The 17,296-nt window shown below is 37.2% G+C and overlaps 1 long non-coding RNA gene across 1 annotated transcript; it reads right to left on the bottom strand.

Moving 5' to 3' along the window:
• Positions 1-12,386: 12,386 nt before the first annotated feature.
• On the bottom strand, positions 12,387-16,519 carry LOC139714426 (uncharacterized). The gene is made up of 4 exons (XR_011709696.1): positions 16,455-16,519; positions 15,540-15,664; positions 13,242-13,309; positions 12,387-12,523 (listed from the first exon to the last, which is right to left on the bottom strand). It is a non-coding gene; the product is annotated as an uncharacterized lncRNA (long non-coding RNA).
• Positions 16,520-17,296: the final 777 nt, after the last annotated feature.

The raw sequence follows: 17,296 nt of genomic DNA, 5'->3' as shown, positions 1-17,296 counted from the left end.
GTAGTTGTGTAAGAAAGGTACACTTTAAGGAATTAGATAGATATATTTTTTCCAATACAAATCCTATCTGTTTGAGGCAACAGTAGTTGTGTAAGAAAGGTACAGTTTGAGGGATTGGATATTTCTTTCCCAAGACAAAACCTAGCTGTTATAAGTGAAAGTAGTTGTGTAAGAAAGGCATAGTTTGAGGGATTGGATTGTCATCAGTGCAATTGGATCTGACGACTTTACCTGCGGAGGACTGGTCACACTTTTTCTCCATGAGGTATTCTTTTTGCTGTTGTTTTGTAGACTAGTTGTACACTCTTACGTGGTTATGGCTGCATTTGGTTTAACGCTGTAATTCATTTCATATATCGAGGAATTTTGGTCACTTCCAAAGAGTCCCCTGTCTAGCATTCCAGCTCAAGTATGATATCTTTCAGTAAGAGGAATGGGGAGAGAACAGAATATAGTGGGATTTGTTTATATGGGTTGTTCCAAAGTTATTCATCATTGTGAGGAGATGAAAAGTCAGCTGTGTCTAGACATCTGCTGCTATCTAAGAAACCAAGCAAAATCTAATAAGCTGTCTTCAGGCGTTTTCCGTTCTTTGTAGTTTTCATATCCATTCCTGGCCATTAAAAGATAGATGTTGAGATGAATCTACTTGATGATAAATGCAGTGCGTAATGATGGATGTGAGACAGGTTATTCTGTGTCTAAGTCTGAGTATGCCAAAATCCTGCAGAGAGATGCCAGTGCAATCCCTGTGTGAGTTTACCCCTGTGCATTTATATACCTTATTCATATATCAAGTAATGAGACTCAATATATATGATTGATATCATCGTCTGTAAATATACAAACTATGAAAGGCAAGGTAGTGCGGAGATGAAGCTTGTGTAGTAGACAAGATAGTCGTTAACCACTTCCCCCTTTGCGTAAAACTTGCACAGAGGCAGGCGTGTCGTAGCTGAGATCTGTTTTCAATGCTGGCAGCACGGAAGGAAACATTAATGTGACGTGGCATGGTTCTGTCTACAGCAGAATACGCCATACTTACCTATAACATATCGCTATTCCTTTCCCTACCTGCTTTACTCCTATCTAGGATAGTAGAACACTTGGGATATGCCACAGTTTGGCTGATGATGTTGAGTCCTCACATTGAGCATATCATATGCTGACACTTCACATAAAATCTGTGGTACAAACCATTGCAGCCCAGATTGGTTACCCAGTTACAGCTTGCTTTCTGATAGCAGGAATATCCACCACCAGTTCACTACCAGTGGCTACAGTGTGGCACCACCTACTCAATTCCCTGCGGTGGATGAGAAGGAATGAGCTATAATGATACACAGCACTTGTGGCAAGTTTTACGCAAGCGGGGGTTTTGTGGTAGTAAGACACGTGTGTGTGTGGACAAGCATTGTACGATAATAATGGAGTGCGACCAGGCGCCCACTGACTTGATGCAATATGAGAGTCGGTGGGAAAGATCTGTACTTAATTTTCACGCAGTTAGATTGCAAAGCATCTCTTTCTGAGGAGTTTGCATAAGGAGCGCATTCTCAAGCATGCGCTTATGGGGTTTTTTTTTTTCTTCTCATCAAAAGCAACAGCATAATTGTGAAGTATTTTCAATTGCGGTTGAAAATATCTTCATATTGGTTTGTGGCCCTTTTACCAGCACCCATTTACACTTTCATTGCCAATCGATATCTGTTTCTTATGCATGACTGGCTGGAATTGGACAACCTAAAGGAGAGTCCTAGTACCTGTGTAGTGATTTATTTTATTGCTTTATTTACTCATGTCAATGAAATTCAGCTTTCAATGACATGTCTTTGCAGCGATTTGTTTTGATTGGTGCAAGGAGAATCAAATGTGTAGTCGCCCAGATACTATCAAAATTTGTCGTAGAATATTTGGTTCTGCCTGGACCCTATGAATATGTGTTGATATTGGATTGCACACACTTGAGGCAAAGTTCATTGCATCATCGTTGAGTTACCACTTGTTGATGAGAAGATGTAATTTTTCCTTTTTTTTTAAGTCATTCCTTGTATTTAAGACAAGTCTCACATAAATAACCCTTTAATGTGACACAACTGTCTCATGATTAAGGTGAATTGTCTCATTTCATATTATCAGCTCTGTTCATGGTATAGTTCAGCATGTCACATGATCACAGTAATAAGTTTTGATCATAATCTAAATCTAGTCAATGCATTTGGCATGTCATGCATTTCATAGCCAGCAAAATACCCTTTCCACCAGCACAAATTCTGGACAAGATTGTAGAGAAAGTTTCTGTACATCTCAAATTAGAGGAAAATGGCACTAGAGGGTGCTAACCTGATTTGAATGAGAACTTATGCATGGTGCATTCTGGCTGCAGTGTCATTACAGCAACTCAAAAAGCCTGTTTATCCTTTTCGAGGCCATTCCCTCAAAATGCTATTAACATAGCATACAAGGAGGTTGTCATAGTTGCTGACAGAGGTGAATATAATATGGCTGAGTGAGATTATGAGCTGGTGCCAGCCTGGTCTTACTCGTCATGAAAACTGCAAGATACATACTCTGTAGCTGTCAAGTTAACATCTTTATAAATTGAAGACATGTTTCAAGATTTTGCATTTTTCATCATTTTTTTAATGACATAATTGCCAGTGTGCATGCTGATTGGCACAGCATAGTAAAGCAGTGGTTTGATTTTCAAGCCAGAATCTCACCAATGTCTTAACTCAGCCATGCAGGTTTGTTATGAAGTCATCTATCCACAAAGATTCAATCAACAATGTGTCAACATTGCAGACCTATCCAGGAGAGTCTTGTTCCACAAAAGCATTAAGCCTTTGTGTGCTTTGATCACAGATTGGCACAAAAAACCCTAGGTAGCATTGTACACACTGTGAGAAGTCCCTGGCACTGAATGGGGAAAGAGATATTAACATCCCTGCTACTCACTTTTACAGTGTTGTTATAGGGTAGGATCTTCGGCTGAACTGAACATCACGAGTGTACACTTAGATTACCTAGCTGGCGCAATTGCCTGTGTACATTGCAATAAGATGATGTCTTGAGAATGTGGTACTGGAAGAAAAATAGGTTGTATGACTAGTGAGATAGGTATTTTGCCTATATTCCTCCCCCCCCCCCCCCCCACACACACACACAAACCCAGACACACACACACAAATAAACATACAGACAGATGAAAAAGAACAAAAACTGCAAGCAGAATAGGCAAAATTTGTGTAGACTGAGTGACATCGTATACATTGGGTACGAGTATTTGGAAATAAAGAGCAATCTAGATCATTTCTTGAGGCCTTTTCCGTCTTGTTTGACCTCAGTGTACCTGTATAGCAAATGTAAGTCTGTGAGCATGCACTGTATCATAATTAATTATTTGTAATATCATTCATTACTTCTTCCATCAACTGTCATGTTGAAAGATGCTTTTGAATTCTAGCAATGACTTCGAAAACAAGGTTATATATATTAGCACCTGTAAAGTATCATGTTGTGGCAACTAAGGCAGCCATTGATATATTATTAGTTCATCTTCTAGTGCAGGTACATTTGTAAATAGAATTCCAGCCTTATCTTGCATTGTATGTTTTTCTCCGTATTTCTGTTCTCTCTACCTTATGTATGATACATGTATGTAAGTGTCTACAATCTTTTAATTGATGCGCATGCCCATAGTATTTCAGTTCATGAAAAGTATGCTTTGGGTGCCATATCATAGTGGCCCCCACTTTTAAAGTTATAAGTTTGCCTTTTCATCTCATCATTGTTAAGATTTTGCAATGTTTCAACTATGTCAGGAGTATTATTTATCTCTGGCAAATTTTAGATTAAAAAGAAATGAATTTCTGATTTCAGGGGTTCTATGATAAATGTGATATGTATGCTATAGAATGATAGTGGGGGAGGGCAGACTTAGAAAGGAGGTTTGCCCAATATCTTGTACTGTTATGTAATTGCTAACTCAACTGGAAGTATTGTGTATTATTTTTGGCTATGTTGGCAGAGGTCCAGCAGAATGCTGCCCGTCCATAGAGTGGTCTCAAATTTTGCAGGAGAATATCTGTGGATGTGTATTAATACTGCAGAATAATGGACCACTTCACACAAACCATGTGCAATGCACAGACTGTGAATGTGAAATGCTGTTGTGATGTAGAAATTTTGGTGAATTTTGCTCTCATCTTAGCTATCACAAAAGTAATCACAGACACACATAAAAAAAAAAAATCTAATAGAGTCAATAGATTTTGTTCAAGAAAAAATTTCATGTACAAAATCATAAATAAGCAAAGTTCACCAAAAATTGGCACAGACAAACAAACAAACAAAATGGTAATAGAAGTAATTGTGTAATAGATTCCACTCTGGCAGTAACAGACTGTGCTGTTTTAGTTAATGTGTATTTGAATATGAGTTTCCCTTCGTAGATAGCTCCGGAAATCATATCGCCTCTTTATTAGTGGTGATTTTGTTTGGCTAGAGCCTAAAATGTTTTGAAACTTGTTACAATAAAAATATATCATTTGTAAGTTGCTTAAAGGATGTGGGTACACACTAGAAAGACTTCAAATAAGTTGACATTTTTGGTTTTTATTTGCATGAGTCCCTTTCAAATAGAGCGGACTCTGTAAAATTGAACAGCCAGGCAAAAGTCCACTAGAGTAGAATTGTCTGTGTGTCCTGTCTTGTGCATGTTTAGAAAAGGAAATGATGAACGCAAACATGTGAAAGGTAGATAGCAACAATTGTGTATTTACACTGTAATTCGATTCTTATGCATATTCTCTCCATTTCTGTGCCTGTAATATATTTTATATTAGCTGCAGATAGTTGTATAGTATTAACAATTATATCTTTAAATGTATTGATTTTTTCATCAAACTCACCATGGATTTGCAATTAGTCTTCTTTGTATCTTTATATGTGTGTTCCTTTGAATACCTGGAGGTGGTTGAACATTTGTTATTTTTCACATGACGAGTCTGCAGCCAAGAGACTTAGAACCCGGGCATTAATTCCTTCTATATGTCCACCTCGGGGAGAATATTAGGTGAGCGACCTGACTCTTCATGAAGTTTTTATACAGCATGTAACAGAGGCGGATCCAGGAATTCCGTACAGAGGGGACGCGTTTACAAAACTAAAGGGGGACGCGCACACCCCTCCCCCCATTTTTTTTCTTTTTATTTCTTTCGTTTCAACAAAAAATAAAGGGGGGCGTGCGCCCGGTGTGGTCCTCCCTGGATCCGCCACTGTGTGAAATCTTATACAAACATGCGCTTCCCTGAACAGTTTGAAGCATTCACAGAGCTTAGAGTATAATGACGAACAGAGCTGCTTAAAAAAGCCGTTATGTGACTCCTTGTGGTGATACCCCTGGCAAAGAGTGGCGCAATTTTTTTTTTTTTTAAAGCAATGTAATGTGTTTTTGCCAAAAACAAGAAATCTGAACTTACCTCCCCCCCCCCAAAAAAAAAAAAAATAGATAAATAAAAGTATATATTATCACCTGTCTAGAGTCCCCCTTTCTAAGAGGATCTCAGGAGGACATTACAGAATAAAACAAGTGTTTTTGTTGTTTTTTACACTAACTCAGCAGGGGGGGGGGGGTGTGAGAAAGCCTGTGTATACAGTCTCCTGGTAATCTAGTGCAAGATAGGCCTACGTTTCTATGGAAACCAGTGGCCGGGCGTTTCTCCTTAAAGGGGTCGTATAGTTGTGGTTGAGACCTAACCTCGGGTTTCTAACATTTTTTCCTGAGATGAGAAACCTCTTTTGGAAAATGAAAGAGAATGTAATTCGAAGAGGGACTCGACGTTTATTTGATGAAAATTGGATTTGAAATGGCCGAGATATCCAAAACTTTGAAATCCTCTTAGGATGTTATGCTCTGTATTATTTTGTAAATGTTTCTTGGTATCTCACATAAAGTTATAAGCCCAATCTTCATCTCCACCAATCCTATATCATGCCTTTAAGTTTCTTGTACACACAGCATGCGCACTCTGCTGCTAACAGCGCAGGTCACTGGACGTGTGTACTGTGCCCGTAAGTGCTCACACACTAAAAACTGTACTGACACACAGTGAAAAGTGCAAAAACATTGATGACGTTACGAGATGATATGTTCTCATAACCGACAGTAATTTATGCACATCGGTTGTTTGATTTAAAATGTTCGCCATCTCGCAGTTTCACAACACATTTCTTGGACTTTAGATATCAATAGTCTTCATCTTTCTAGTGACAGAAATCTGTTCACTTTTATTTTTATTTGTGAATAGCAATATTTCTTATCTCTATCATCATTTCAAAAAGCCAATGTCAACATCAACATTACAAAAAGTTTATACATTTACCTGCAGATGATGAAAGCTTGTTCTTTTTTTATTGTCTCTCTGACTCATTCTTTCTCAATCTGTCATTCTCTTTCTTGCATGCATTTATCGTGACTTCATCACAGGATGTTCCATTAGACTGGTAACCATGGCAACTGTCTCTTTCTTGAGCATCAATGAAATGTCATTGGTCATGAATTTCCTGACAAAAACCCTGAGTCAGACTCCAGACTGCTCCAGACTTTGATTTTATTGTTTCATGGTTTGTTTGTTGTTGTTGGGTTTTTTTTTTCAGAGATATGTATACTTTCAACTTTATGCACATTTGTAATCAACACTGTAATTAACAATGATCATGCTATTATACTTTCAGATAACATATGGAAGATAAGTGATATTTCCTTTGTATTCTAATGTGATAAGCTGATGAGTTGGAAGGTGAAGAAGAAAAACAAGAAATGGATCAAAACAAGATGTGCATTACTGTGTGTTTGTGTTTCTTTGTGTGTGATTTCAGCATTGTTATGATACAAAGTGTTTGGCAGAATGAGGCTATTCTAGACACATTCAGCTTTAATACCTTACGACTTTTGCATTGACATAATCATTAAACACATATTTTTAGGCTGTAAACTAGAGTATTTTTACAGAATTGTCAGTTTGCTGAGGGTTTTATTTTTTTATGATGTGGATACTGCCATAATATACTTATACCAATATACCTCATCCATTGGTATGCTAATTCACAGAGCTGCCAAGTCTCACGCATTCTGCGTGAGACTCAAGCATTTAGGGGCCATCTCACGATCTCACGCATGGCACCCATTTTTCTCACGCATCGGGCAAAGTCTGCAACTTGGGCCTACAATAATGAGCATAGCTCAAAAGATTAAAGTGATAGTTACAAATGAAGGTATATTTACCTTTTGTCTTTCAAAATAAGTAAAAAATAGTCACTTAAGTGGAACCCCTCCCACACCCTCGCTCGCGCGCACATTCGCATGCCGAGATGCCAAGTCATGAAAATCTCACTCATAATTTTTTTTTTTTTTTAACTTGGCATCCCTGAATTCATTGTCTGTTCAGAAACTAATTAAACCTGTACAAATTATGCAGAGTTCTCAAAATCAAGAAGGAAAATAGCTAATTCAGTGAAAATGCTGTCCCTTTCTAAAACTTCAGCAGATTGACATTAATCATTTTCCAGTTTGTGTGTGTGTGTCTGTCTGTCTGCCTGTATAACATGTGTGCATCCATATACATTCATTTTGTGTGTGTATGATTGTGTTTGTGTTTTGTTCCTATATTATAGCCCTGAAGGACAATTTTCCCATACAAAAGGCTGAACAATAATTATAAAATCTGGACTACAGGGAAAATCAGTAAGCCCTACAGACTTTCCCATTGCTGAGTTCGGTTCTGACCATTCTAATCTCAGTAAGTACACGGTAAAGCCTCGTCATAAGTCTTGTTCACGCTTCCAAAATTCAGTACCAAGTAGCTGTGTAACACTGAGTTTCAAAAAGCTTCTTGATCCTATCACTGGAACATCGCCGCTCTCCATACCAACTATAATTCCCTCGTCTGTAGTGTTGATTTGTAACCTTGTGTGAATTTGGATCGCCTGCTCATGTGGATTCATCTCTTAACTTTCTTTCATTTTGAAGATTCTTGGGAGCTCTAGGGGTTACTAGAAGTCCATGATTTGTTTTCCTTCTTCACATGTGGGATTCATGCACATTTCGCACACATTAAGCACGCATGGTCATTTTTTCTTTTTTTTATTTCTCTGTGCAATCTATTTTCAAAACTCCCTTTCTCTCTCTCTCTCTCTCTCTCTCTCTCTCTCTCTCTCTTTCTCGATGGGATGGGGGCATGATTGATGTAGGGTCCTATTTACATCACACTTATTTATCTATATTTGACTTGATTTTGATTTTATTTCTGAATTTCTTTTTCATACGTACATAAATGAAATACAAAGTCTACTGAACGAACTAATTGAGCACAGTATAATTTAAATCTGAGGTTAAAACAGATAAATGATTAATTCAAATATCCAACATTTGCAAAATGAAAACAAACGGGCATTATTTCATGCATATATCTATGCAAACATAGGTTTCCGTATATATGTAGTTCAAAGACAAATTAAGCAACTCTTGATGTAACAGAAATACAGCAGGAGATCATCATCATAAGCAATTAAGTGTTTGATGAGGACAATGGCCTCAGAAATTATTGTCTAAACAATACAACATTGTAAGAATATAATACTAGTATACAAATCACCACTCAGTGTCGATAGAGAGGGAGGGAAGATTGAAGGGAAAAAAAGAAAAAAGTGCAGCAGTGCATTGCGCAAAATGTGAAATGAGTTGTGAATCTAATGTTCATGTTTGTTGTGTACGTTCAGTTCGGAGCCCTTACTTTCACTATAGAAGTGAAAAGAAAACAAAACCAAATAGCAACATGCTCTAATATTTGGACAAGTATTGAGTAAACATCATATCTGTCTTTTGAATAGATTAATAGATCTACATTGTTTAAGGTTATCTGGTAAAAAATTCCAAACATCAAGGCCATGATGTTTTAAGGATTTTTGTGCTAAAACGAGAGGGGAAAGTGCGCGAAAATTTGAGAGAGATTGGACAAACTTAAGTCGTCGAGTTCCTAACGACGCGTCGTTTGGACCATTACATAATAATCCTCAATCTGCGGCTCGCAGAGACGAGCAGGGCGGAAAAGAGGTCGAGCGCCCTCACTAGTCGCGAGCATGGCGAAACGATCGGTGGAGGAGCGAACATTTTCTCTTGTCTCTCGTCAAAGCTAGCTATAGCTGGTCAATTGCGACGATCGAGGGGCTCGACGTCGAGATACAGACCAGATTCAAGCATGACTTCTACCCAGAACATGCTGCCAACCAATCCAGATAATACAGATTCATTGTCTTGTAGTGATGTTCACTTATTGTTTTCAAAGATATCGCACGTTTGTTTGAAAAGGTTGCATCGCCAGGCAAGGCAACGTTATAATTTTAATCTCCAATTTCCTTATTTATATAGGAAACCAAAGCATCTCATGCGATGTTATTTGATCATGAATGTGAACTTCAAAATGAACTTCAAAAAAGGAATCAGGAGGTTATAACTAATTGAAATATAGCAGTCAGATTTGGGCAGAATTACAAATACACTGTAGTGGACAACTCGCCCTAGGCCTGTTGTGTTTTACACAAAATCTTAATATTTGTTTTACGACTTTCCTATTGAGTGGGATAATCTCTTGGGTAAAGTGACAGCATGCAAAAATGTATGTGCAGGTTTTCTGAATTTGGACAATGAGACAATGAGGCGTAAGAAAATTGAGTGGAGAGTTGTCAAATTTGACCAGCGCCCTCAGTTTAAAAAATTAATAAACAACTCGTTACAGGAGAGCAGATATTATTTCATCATTGTCCTATTTTGTAAATGATTTCACCAATACCTATAAACTTTCCCAACCCTATCATGAAAGTGACCCTAATTCCAATAGTTATTGGTTTCTTGTGACACTGTTGCCATTTCCCGAATTCTTTATTCTGACTCGTTTGTTGTGTATTTGTTTAACTGCGATAACAGTTCGTTGTTAGTGTAATTGTATGACACAGTGCATTGAAATAAACAGGCCAATATTTAAGGGGGGGGGGTGTTAAAGGGTTCGAACGAATCCCTGACCCCCCACCTCAGCTGGCGACCAAGTTCTGCTAGAACGAAATAAAGAAAAGAAAGAAGTGAAAAATAAAGGTGAAAGCGTTTTTCCAAACTCCAAATAATGCAACGTCAAAGTGTGCTTTCTTTTTTAAATTCAAATCTGAAAGTAATAATCAAATAGATACAAATAACCCTGATTTGTTGAGCCCCACCCACTCCGCTTCGTTGCTATTTATGGTTGAGAGTCTTAAATCGGAGTGAATGGATAAGCTAGATAATACATGAGAGCCAGTATGACCCAAACTCAACCATGGTCGTACGCCATTGGGATGAAGGGTTTTCAACCTCCCTTTCTTTGCACTTCGATGTTAGGTTTTCAACTAATATGATCAGTAAGTAATATTTATTGATTACATTTGTCGTTACCAGTATCCTGTCGTAAGAATACTCATGACATTATTATGATCTACATGATTTGTCCCCACTCTATTCGCTATCCACATCCATAGACTTAGTACCAGTATAATTATGCTTACACAGTGAAAACGCACAAGCGGAACAAGAGGTGCCAGATAAACGGTGCACTCCCGTTAAAACCTGTATACGATTTACGATTTTAATTTTATATTTACTTTTTTCTGTTTTTATTGAAAATTTCCTAAATGTGTCACTAAAACTTTTGCACCAGATCGTTGAATTTCAATTTTTAAATTGCAAAGCTCCCCGATGTGAGAGTGAGTATCCTTATGGGGGTGTAATTGAAATAAGGTTAGCTTGTTATTCTGATGGTTCATTGTTCGAAGTATGGTTCCTAGTAACCCAAGAACGTATATTATACAGTTCGTAATTCCGAATGTTCATGAGAACGCACCTTCTCATTTTCGGATTAATGAACACTCGAAATAATGAACCTTATTTAATTTCCAAAATAACGAACCCCCCTGGAAAATGAACCTTCGGTATGACGAACCTTCTTTTATTTCATTTTCGGATTAACGTATACCTCGGAATAACGAGCCTTTATTTCAGTTTCGGAATGACGAACCTTCGAAACAGCGAACCTTCGGAATAACGCCATGAATGTTTGGATAAACGAACTCTATTTCATCTTCGGATTAGCGAACATCTAGGTATATACGAAGTTGTGTGTTTCGGAATAACGAACCTTCGGGATGATGGACATCACCCGACCGGGCATCGAAGACAGCGAATGTAAAATATGCGAGAAATCGTATTTCACAACGTAGTAAACATCCGGTGATTTTACAACAATCTCGTTTCACAGCATTCAGACTCATTTAGGATACACTTAACTAGAAAATTATTGTTGATAATAACAATTACATTCCCATTTGTGTTTATTAAATACCTATTTCCACCGTATATCAACGTGAAATTGTCCTGCTTTATTCGAGTCGAACTGAAATGTAATAACTTAACCATGCAACACAACAGACAAAAACATTGCAATTTCACTTCCTTGCAAGAATTAAAGCTTACCGTCCATTTAATCTGGAAAATGTCAGGAAAACATTAATGATTATTATATACAACACAGTTCGCAATTCACTACGTCAACTTTAGTAATCATGACTTGTCATTCATTAACCCGTTGAGGACGGGCTGATTTTGCCGTAACATGCATTTCCATAGACACCTGCCCAAGTATTCTCGGGACTAGTCACCAGTTGGCTAAGGCATCATTTCGCATTGGAATATTAACAAGTGTAGTGACTATCAATGATACGCATTGTGTATCTCTCACCTCGACATAGATGACAATGATTTTCTTGAGATTAAAATGTCAAATTAGTGAAGGCGTGAAATAACATCATGCAATGCACCTCTTGTGTCTAATGTCAATCAAATTATACGTTGATAATATCTTATATGGTTCTTAGTAGACCACAAACTATCTCAGTTAATCCCTACCCCTTCCCCCCCCCCCCAAAAAAAAAAAAAACCAAATAAAAACAAAAATGCCATCATGGTGTGGAGCTGTCTTTATTCAGTATCAAGTACTTCAGCAATTTTCATAGTTTACAATCAACATTCTGTTGTAATGAGCTTCAACACTAACTTTAACACAATGCCATTATCATTGTTTCTGCAGCGATAGAATACTATAGTAGAAGTCAATATTTGTGGTGTTACCTGACAACAGAACCGTTTATCAGTTAATGCGACTACTGCACTAAATAGATGTTTAAATCGTGATTATATTTTGTTTTAACTTAATTTCTTGATTTCATAATTTGAAACCGAATTATTTTCTATCACTAATTATTTTGATGGCTAGTTCGAATGACGAGTTGAGCGTCGATGCTGCCAAATGTACTGTTGCCAATCCGGTAACGGGAAGTAACCTCACCGATGAGGGCGTCCTGCGCATCGGGCAATTCCTGGTCATTGTCTAACTGAGCCAATCGAATCTCGAAGAGTACTCGAACAAGCGATCTGACGGATCTGAAATTTGGAAAATTAGACACACAGCAGTCAATATTCACATAAGCGTTGCGATTGAAAGACGATGTTCTAGTTTTCTATTTTGAGGTCCAATTTTCCGCTGCAGTCTTGGGTTCTGATGAAACGATTTGTTTGATCCATAATTTGCAGCCACAAAAGCAGCCCGTAAAATACCTGGAATACTTTGAAGATAACAAGCAAATCTACCACGTCGTGTTATTGTTCCTCTTTTAACAATTTTGAATGCTACTTCCACACACACACACACACACACACACACACACACACACACACACACACAAATAAAACTGTTTCTAAATGCAGAGAAAAAAGCTTGGCTTCCATTCTACAAAATCCGGTAGGTCTCTTTTGTTTTTGTTTTTTTATATGTCGTTCGAAAAAAACAGACAAGACGAACAGACATTATTATCATAAACATGTTCAACTGTTGCCTACACATGATATTAACCTCATATACTATTGTAAAACAAAAAAAATCGAATTGCATGTTAAGTCGTTGTTGGATGTTGTATCTTATATAATCTGACCGTTACTTTTCTGCCATTATTTTAAGTAAGTACTCTCAAATCGGAACGTGTCCCATATTTTACGAGTGTAGCAAAAATAAAAAAAAAAAAGGGGGGGGGGGGTTAAAGGAGGGTGGACAAATAGAAAGGAAGAGGAGGGTCCCCGTTTGTCTTCATATTTTATGACTTACCCGAACTCGTAAATGATTACGCGATCCAGGAGATCGAAGTAGGGCGTGGTCTGGTAGAAGTCTTCAATCTGAAAACAAAATCACCACGGGGATCTTATCAGTCATTGCTTAAATCTTATAAAGTACGTGATCTCAAGCATATAATATTGCTTCCGTCTTTGTGGCATATTTCATAATTAAAAATCACAGTCATAGTGAAGCATAAGAATCAATGTGGAGAGTTATGGTCAAGTATATTTCAGACCGATTAGTTTGTGCTGCGAGAAGAATAGTTGTTTTATTACCTAATTACTAATTATTACGTAATTCTATTCCATTTCTGAAAACCATGAAAGTTTGTCATTTCATTTTCATTGCACTGAGAGAACTCCGAGATTAATGCAAGTCTTCGTGATGCCTAACCGGTACTTTCGGCATTCATTCATGACTATTATTCCTTTGTATAACATAAACAACTGAAATACAGATCCATTGTTACAAGGCTTATTGACGCGGTTGTAGCTTTCCACATGTTATTCATGATTGGGTTATTTTGCTGACCAGCTGGCAATTATTCTTCCTTATAATAGATCTTGGGTGATTATAAAGTTAACAGGGATGGTATAGTATTTGTTGACGTGAGGATTCAGTTTTTAACTTTTTGCGAGACACTTAGAAACCAATGTATGAAATGCAAAAGAGCATACAATTCTAAGAGAATTTGAAGTTTATTTGATGAAAATTTGTTTCTTAAATGGTTGAGATATCCAAAAACAAAGTCAAACAAAGTAATCTTAATAAAAGGTATAAGGTCCTTCCTTTTATTAGGATCGTTTTGTTTAGGATATCTCAGCCATTTTAAAACCAATTTTCATCAAATAAATTTTGAATTCCTCTTAGAACTATATGCTCTTCCATTATTTTCACAAGAGGTTTCTCATTATCTTGAAAAAAATATCGTCAAAAAATCTGAAAACCTGAAAACTTGGAAACCTTGGAAACCTGAAGCCCCATCTCAACTTAAATTGTCCATCTCTTTAACATATAAAACAGAAGTATAGCATACAGTAGTAACAGCTGATCGATCACCGAATCAGATCCCCACGGATTTCGGGGTTAGTCGGGCCGTTTGTCAGTGCACGCTTCCACTATAAAGGAATATGGGACTACATGTATATAGAATGAATAAAAGTGAGGAAACTGCACGGGGGAAAAGTCTTTTTGGGGTACGGTTAGTCCTGAACTGAGGATAGAACGAAAACAATTTGGATTATCGACTATCATAATGATTCCATGAATCATGGTTGGTGATGGATGAATGAGGCTTGACACGAGCCAAACACGTCTCACGTCACCGACATCTTACGCGTCACTATTCACTGATAGTGGCCTGAATATGATATATTGTCGCAAGATGGAAAACTTTAGTATTAAAGGCTACCTGTATGTAAAAAAATGTGTGAATTACTGAGACGAAAACTTCCCTCTTTTTTATTTATGTTAGATCTATGCTAGTATGATATGTCACTATGAATGTCAATACCGAATCTCTAAATTGAGAGACATTGTGATAGATCTTGCGTTTTTGCCAGATTCTTGGAGATTTTTGTCATGGATGCTGAATTTGGCGAGGTCCAGTATAGAATTACGGATCTGCCAGCTCCAGTTAAAAGCTCTATAATATTGGGCTGAGACTGTCACAAAACTTTATAGCGTTATATAAAGTATACGCAGTGACTTGGAACTTTTGTGTTATGGAGTATAAATGACAAAGTGATAGAGCCGATATGTTATAATGCTGATGGTGTGACAGAGTTAAAAGGGATAGTTTAGTATTAGTGGAGACGAGAATTTGGCTTTTAACTTTTTTTCGAGATACCAGGAAACCACCTATGAAATAGTACAGAGGATACCATTCTAGGAGAAATTCAAAGTTTATTTGATGGGAATCGGTTTTGGTATGGCTGAGGCACCCAAAAACAAAGTAAAACAAAGCGATCGTAATAAAAGCTGGGTCCCAACTTTTATTAGGATCGCTCTTTTTTGGATATCTTAGTAATTTCAAAACCAATTTTTATCAACTATAAACGCTGAATTCCTCGTAAAATTACATGCTCTTTCATATTTCATAAAAAGTTTCTCATCATCTAACCAAAAAACTTTAGAAATCTGAAGAATAAAGTGAAGATAGGTCTCAACCGAAACTGTACAATCCCTTTAACAGTGTTATGGAGCTAACATAGTTATGGAGCTTATACAGTGTTGTGAAACTCACATGCAGTCTTACGACAGTGGAGCTTAAAGACTTAAAGAGCTTACCGCCTTAACAAAACTTTGTTCCAAGGACTTGTATGACGCGGACGTCGGATTACTCAGTTCTGCGGTAAAATTCTTCGTTGTCAGGAAATCTCCAAACAAGATTACTCCAGGATATGGGGTTGTTGCTATTTTCAAATAAACAAATATACCATCGCAATGAGAGCAAACTGTCAGTTTAAAATATGTATTATCTGTATAGAGGAAGATAGAAAGAAATCCGGCGCACCAACAAATACTCACACATCCATACATAAAACCCTCCTAAAATGATTATCAGAAGGGGATTCCGAACTAGCTTAGAGGTATTCTGACAGGAAAGAGTAAAAATCTTACAAGCACAAGATTGAAAATTTGATCAAAATTTTCACGAAACAATCAGTCAATACAAAATGTTATGCCAATAGTGAGTTTGTTATATCATCACCTAAAACTTGTAATTATAGTTCGTACATATGTTTTTTTTAATTAATTATGCCATATTCTTAAATCCTAATCTTATTTGACTTATTTATTTATTTATCTATTATTATTATTTTTTCAAAGTTATGTAGCCATTGCAGGAATAACATGTTTTACACTTTGGAATAGCAGAAGAATTCAATTTTCGTCGCTTTTTCTAACCTTATTTCGTTTTCAGATTAACCATGCAACTTTCGGAATAAAAATGTAACCATGTGGTCGGAGAAAAACGATAACTTTCATGACTTTCTTACATGGTGTACGTTTCTCGGCGGAATAGATAGAATAAATCAAGGAATTGATTAGTAATATAATTTTCATGATAACGGCACAGTATATTATGGTACATTGTCATGAGTTATACTTGAAATATTCTTCTTCTTTTTTTCATTCGTACGCGGACCATTATCATCAATCTCGTTGAACCTAAAGAATACTGCATAACTGAGTATTTACTTTGCAATACTGTAGGCCCGGCAGTGGGCGATGAGTTTTCCCCGCTTGAGGTAAACCACGTCTTGAGAGAGTTAAACTTGAAAGAAGTGAAGTGATCCCACGACCAGTGCGCCTGGGCGTCTTTCGTCATGGCGGAGAGAAGCAGGACGACAAGGAGACCTTTGAGAGCAGACGGCATGATGGGATGCTGTAGTATATCTGGGACAAATCATACCGGTATATCATGTACACCTGTCAATAAAATGAATCTGGCCGAACCCCCTTTCACTTTGCCCTATTAGAGACACTTCAATGTCATATCGGGGAACTTATTTAGCAGTATCTACTTTATCTGAGGCTACACTTCAATGACAAGTTCAGTTTCGATTCAGATACATAATTTAGTTATACCATCAGATTAATCACAAAATCATCAAGTACAGTATACCTTGTCATACTGGACAAATTTAATGTATTTTCAGAAATGAAATAAAAATCTATGTCATTGACTGACTCTTGGATTTAATCTATGAGATCATAAGGTCACGGGGAGTGAGTAGGTCTACCTTTGCCCACACATTGAAATGGAACTTTTGAAGAAAAACAAGGGGGGGGGGGGGGTGGCTGATCTTATTTTCATGTGTGGTGTGACAATATCACCAAGGCACTTCCGTGCATTGTCTATGTACCCGCACAATGTGCCAAGTCTTCCAGCGCTGTATTTAGGCGATACCCTTGTATTGGATTTCATGATAACATGTCACATCCTATCTAAAAGGGCGAGTTCTACAGATTGATATCTTGCAATAAAACACTTGATACTATAGATGAAAATGTTGTGGTGAGACAAATGTCACATTCAT

Source organism: Diadema antillarum, unplaced genomic scaffold, assembly GCF_040938485.1.
Source record: "Diadema antillarum isolate AM-2024a unplaced genomic scaffold, OU_Dant_1.0 scf00000045, whole genome shotgun sequence".
NCBI classification, from domain to species: Eukaryota; Metazoa; Echinodermata; class Echinoidea; order Diadematoida; family Diadematidae; genus Diadema; species Diadema antillarum.
This window is presented reverse-complemented; position numbering and strand designations above follow the sequence as displayed.